A 6,418-nucleotide genomic window follows, 5' to 3' on the forward strand; every position below is an offset into this window, starting at 1 on the left:
TTTCCATGTTCAGTGAAGGGTGCAGTTAGTGAAGTCAAGCTACTTTATTGTTCTGCTCTTTCAAGGATGTCATTCTGTCTTTTGAATATAAAGACAACATAAAGTCATTCTGAATCTAACAGGCTATTGTATATTCCTCTGTCTGAAACCGGTATTATTTTGATTCCTCTCTCACTCTCTGCTTTGGCTTTGGGATGTACTGCCTCAGAATATACTCTCAGAAATGTCATTGTATTTCTGGAAAACTTAAGGGAAATCTTTTTTTATAGCTTTGATTTTTCTTCATTGCACTGTTATTTATTCAGTTTATATCATTGAACACTGATAAATTGGACTTTGCTCATATTCCATATCACATTGGTTTGAATTACAGTGCTAAACCTCCCAGTAAGCGAAAGAACTGGAGAGATTACATCTTTGATAAGATTACAATCCCCTTATGTAAGTAATATTAAAATTGACTCCCTGAATATAATCAAGAATTTGTCCGGTTATCTTTAATTGATCTCCCTAGAAAGATAGTACAAACTGCAAATGAAATTGCAGTACATTACAAATCAAAGCAATAATATAAAAATCATAGAGTAAAACAAAATGGCAATTTGTGCATATCTTGCACCTTAAAAGTTATAATTTGTCTCTAAGTGACAAGAGATGTCATCTCTTGTTTATGGAAACAGTAAGTAAATTGAGACATCTAGGACAACATAAAATGACATATTCAATTTTTAAAGATGTTGAAAAATGTTTTCCTTCTTTGTGTAATTGATTAATCTTAATAGACCTGTGAAGAAAAGCTGGACCAAAAATGTTTCCACAAATGTGTCCTTGGGCATTACCAATCACAGTGGAATCAAGATATCTATATTTCACATCGCCTTTATTTGAAATCATTCCATTCCATTAAGTTTTAGTCACCTGCTACTTTTTCATCTGGGCTAGATTTCCAAGATCAATCCATTTAAAAATTTTAAAATCTCTTACATTGGTGACTTCTAGGTAGGTGTTTGGAAAGTCCCTTAATGAGTCCCTTCTTTTATGAGGTATGTGCACAGTTCTATAGTCTTTGCAGCCATCAAATTCATGAATATGTTCCAAGATACACAATCTGTTGATAATGCCAGCATGTGCTGCTGGTCTTGTAGATTTGGCCAGTCCTTGGTGTTCTTGGTTTCTAAGTTTGTATAGATTCAACAGGACCTCTGGTCACTGAAGCATACCAGTTCTTGAGAGACTGTCACGTTACCTCTCCATACACCCTTTTAATCTCTTCAGCCTGTTGGTTTCCAGTTACTGTTTCTCCAGTAACTAGATAGTAACATAGATACCTACAGAAATTATTCACACATGCTCACACACAAGGGGTGACATCTCTTTCTTCACTAAAACATGGATACTTGGATAAGTGAACATAAGGAAGAGGGTAAAGAGGTTTTCCTCTGCACCGTGCTAAGTGATAAGCAGGTTTACGAAATAACTTTCAACAGTACTGACACTTTCTGCAGATACTTTTTATTCTAAATCTCTCTAATGCAGCCATTGAAAGGTTGAAATTTATATTTATGAGTAGTTCTAGCTGTATGTTTATGTTAAAATCCCTGTGGCTGCATCCTGACAAGTCACTATGTTATAGGTTATGAGATGGTTGCTTTAATTGTTTTCTGTATGTCATATGCTGTGTGTTGGTGCATGTGTAGAGCACAAGCAAATATGTGTAAACACACAGTGAAATTCTCTTTGATTGGTAGTACATTTACAATGATTAAATGTTCTATATTATTGTAAATAAGCAAAAATATTTAAATACCTTGGTAAAGTATGCTTAATATCTCTATTTATGACCTGTGCCACTTGAGCACTTAAACTCCCTAATCCCTGGCCCTCTACTATATTAGGTATTGTACAAGATATTCTGTCAGCAGAATAAGAATTTCATTGGTTCACCTATACTGTCAGTGATGTTTCTCCACGGATGAAAAGAGGAATATGTGTTCAATGTATCTACATGGAATTATGAGTGCAATACAACCACATGAATAGTTCAATATCTTTTTCCCTGCTTGTGTTACTCATAGGATTAGAGGATCATTAGAAAATTTGGGATGGAAAGAGTCTTGCTCTTTGTTAGCTATGAAGTTAGTCCAGGATATTTAGGACATTATCCAGTCAGGTAATTAAATTTTCAAAGACAGAGACTGACCAACATCTCTGGGCAAACTACTCAGTTACTTAGCTTTCCTCATGGTAAAAAAACCTTTTCATCCGGGCTGAACTTCTTTTGCTTCAACTTATTGAAACAACAAGCCCTCCATGATGCCTTCCTTGTAGGTTCTGGTATTCAGGTTACCCCTGAAGCCATCTCTTTTCCAGGCTGAACAAACCCAGTTCCTTTAATGACAGTAAACTGAATTTTCATGAATAGTCATGACATTTTTTTAGAGAAACCTGTTAAAACATTTAATATTATCTGACTAAAAAAATCATTTGTTATTGTAGAGTCTAAGTATGCCTGATTGCTAAGAGATTACATATCATCTCCATAATTACATTGGACGTACTGTGCTGAAAGATGAAAGTGAAAGGTCAAATACTACTAAAATTTATTTATTTATTTATTTATTTATTTATTTATTTTCAGTGAAAAGAGAGTTGCAGGAGAAGTTTAGGTTGGTTATAATGGAGAATTCGTTGTTTTATTGCTACTTATCGTCATGAAAACCATGAAATTACAAAGAGTAGCATAACTGACAGGTATGATTGCCATAGAGAAACAACAAAGAGATCATTATAATATTATTCTGAGTCATTGGAAAGAGGTGAAATCCATACCTGAAGAGATGACAATCATCTCAGGTCTGTAAAGACCTACAGCCTCCGTGTTGGAAACCCTTTAGATGCAAGAGGCAGCATTCACCACAGTTCCTTTATGAGACTTCTCCAGGAGCATTGCAAGACAAATTGCAAACTACTTGAGTACGTCAGATTCCTAGTCAAATCTTTTCAGATTTTAATCTAAAATGATAATTCAACAAATGTAGCTATTCCTTTCCGATCCACTAAGAGACAAGCTGATTATCCAAATCAATTCATAGTTCTTTCAAGTATTATTTGAAACAAATTATTTGATGTCCGAAATAATTTTCACTTTGTAGAAAATACACAGAGAAAACAGTCTCTGTCTTGAAGAGGTCAGGATCAGCTCTGAGATGGATCGTAATGAATGCAATAAGCAACAAGGCAGGGAGAAGAAAAACTGAAGGTGAAGAAGTTCAACAGCTTTATGGCTGGCCACACACACATAGCTTGGTAGTTACAAATAATTTGGAAGTTTTGGCTTTTTTTTCTTTTTTTTTTGTGTGTGTGTGTGTGTGTGTCTGTCTAGACAGTTCATTTCAGTTCAGTATGTAAACAAGCAAACACGTAAAAACGCTCTGTGTCAATCCAGAGGTGCCAGATTTCAGCAGTGAGAAAGTTGTTTCCTCTCAAGTACTGGGCAGTTACAGTTTTTTTGCACTTAATAGGTTGATAAAACACCTGACTAAATGAATCCCTGTAAAGCTGCTGTGTATTAACATCCAGTACAAGTTATAACATTTACCTAATGCTATAAAAGTGTACTTGCATTTATGTCTCTTTCCATCTGCATTATTCTACCCTTGTGTTACATGGGGCAACTTTGTTTTTGACATCACCAGTATCATATTGTGCAAACCCACTGTTTAATGCAGTTCTTGTGTTGGTCACTCTTTTCACATTTGAAATTTGCTGAGGCTGGTTCTTCAAATTGTACAAGGTATGAGGCTTTACCATTCAAAGGATATTAAGTTATTGTTGCTTCTTTGGTCTGTGAATACCTTTTAAAAAAATATTACACTTGTATTTGGAAATCTAGAATTTCAGTGAAATTGTGGTCAAAGAAACTTTCAAAGTGAGTTATGACTTTTAATCAGATGGTTGGGTGTATCTTCAGATAGCGAAGAGTAAAGTACCTACAAAGAATAGTCCAAATTAGACTAAAGGTAGAACCTTCAATGGGAACATTAGGAAAGGTTAAATTTCCAGTTATAGAGTGTAGAATAAGTGCTGATAATGGTAGTAGGACCCACTCACTTTTGTGTGTGATATAACAGATTTCTTAACCAAGTAATAACAAAACCAATAAAGTGGCATGTTATTTATTTTTGGTAAATAATGGAGACATTTTAGGAGAGTTATTGAAAGAAGATGATTCAATAATAACAGAAAGATAAACAAAAATGCTTTTATGATTTATAATTTTAAAGGAGCACACTCTTTTCTGGAAACAATCTGGACAAAAGTCTCAGAGGAGCCTGACATTCAGAGGAGTCTCCGTCTGCAAAAACTCTCTTGTATCCATAGCTCAAATACGGGAAAAAACACAGAAAAAGGCTGAATCCAGGTCTGAACTGCTGAGAGATGGAGAAAGTGTGTTTTGTACAACAATACAAGAAAATTTTCAGTTCCAAGAATAAAATAAATCCATAAAAACTGGCTGGACAATTGAAAATATATTTCCACCATAGTTATGAAAAAAACTACTGACTTGTTGATACAGTCTTGGTAGTATGTTTTATAAAAGATTTTCAGACTATTTTAAAGAAATAAAGAAAAATAGAAGAATAAAGAATAATAATTATAAAGACTATTATATAGTCATATATGGAATAATAATAAAGAAGAATAATAAAGAATAATAAAAGAATAAAGACAAAGGAAAACAGAAAACAGGAAAAGATTGAAATGAACTTTATTGAGGTTTGTGAATATAGATGAAGACTGGATAAAATTCGGAAGTTTTGACTTGCATAGGCTGAACTTTGAGTAGTTAAGAATATTAGTGAAGTTGTTCAATGCAGAAAACCTCATAGAAGAATCAACATCTCTAATCAAAGAATACCATTTAAATTCTTCATGTTTGTGAAAGATAAAATCATATTGGAAAAGGTACAGAGAAGACAGTATGAGCAAATATATCAAAAGTTTACCTTACGGTAGATTAACAGAGGTTGGCTAATTTGGCCTCAAAGAGTAAAGAGGCACATACATGTCTTCTGTATTTATTTTGGAGGACTGAAAACAAGACAGGGATTAAACATGATTTAAGGAAAAAGAGAACTTAAGCCAAAATCCTTTCTTTCCTTTTTTTCATTATAATAAGTTTCATTATAACAGGTGTCTAGCAACACCATAAGAGTTGTATGGTTTCTGTACAACGCTAGCCTGTTGAAGAGATCAGGACAGGCATTACATTTCACTACATATATAAAGAATGTGAATAATAAAAAGTTATGTAAAAGAAACATGAGATTCAATGGATTAGTGCAGCACTGAAGAACTGATTTCAGATTTGACTTGAATAAATGGATAAAAATGAGATGGAGCTTTTATGTTGTCTTCCTTGAAAAGATCTGCTGGGCAGTAGGTCATCTTCTTAGTCTTTGGGAAGAATTTGAAAAGAGTCTCTGCTGTTTAATTGTGTTAGTTCACTTGAGTTTAGTCATTCTAGATCCAGGCTAACACATTTGGAGTTGTGTTAATTGACCATGTCGTCCTGTCCCTACCCCTGATGTTTTCTCCTGAGGCTAACTGAATCTGAAATGCAGTAGCCTGTTTTGTCAAGGGCTTTTTAATTGGGTTAAAGTCTCCTGAGCAAGCACCATTGAGAGTTTCGCTTTTATCATGAACACAGGGCATAAATAGCAAATGCAGAACTTTCGCAAACCTTTTTGGTATTGGATGAATTTTCCCTTAAAAAATCCCCCTCTCAGCTAAAAAAAAAATAAACATAAAAATGGGTCTTCTGCTGACTAATTTTATTTTAAAAGAGCTAGTAAGTTGTAAATTGGTTTCAAATATTAGGCTTCATGGGGAAACTTTGATTAAATCCCTAGAAACAATAAATAATAATACCTAGAAGCCATTTTCAGTTATATCTAAATTAAATCACGTGTCTTCACTAACTTTCCTGTTAATCATTTAAAATCAAGCCTACATTTTCTGCAAGAACACCGAAATCTAGAATCACATGCATATTGTTATAAAGCCATTCACATATATTTTGTGAAAATCAGAATAGCCTTCTGTTCTGATAACAAAGCCAACAACTATGGATAGACTAATTCACAAAAGGTAAAAGGTGTATTGTATTTGGTTCATTAAAATTAGCTTTTATTTATAGTTTTGATTTGGATACTAATTCTTCTTTACCTGCCCTGTAAATATACAGAATGTTTGCTGGTTTTCTGAAATAAAGCATTGTGTTTATTTTATTTTATTTTATTTTATTTTATTTTATTTTAATTTTAATTTTAATTTAATTTTATTTTATTTTATTTTATTTTTTCCCCCAGGTGTGAGGGTCTCACACAAGATCTCTCACAAGGCGAGTACAACATGG

This window comes from Cygnus olor, chromosome 2 (assembly GCF_009769625.2).
Source record: "Cygnus olor isolate bCygOlo1 chromosome 2, bCygOlo1.pri.v2, whole genome shotgun sequence".
Lineage (NCBI taxonomy): Eukaryota > Metazoa > Chordata > Aves > Anseriformes > Anatidae > Cygnus > Cygnus olor.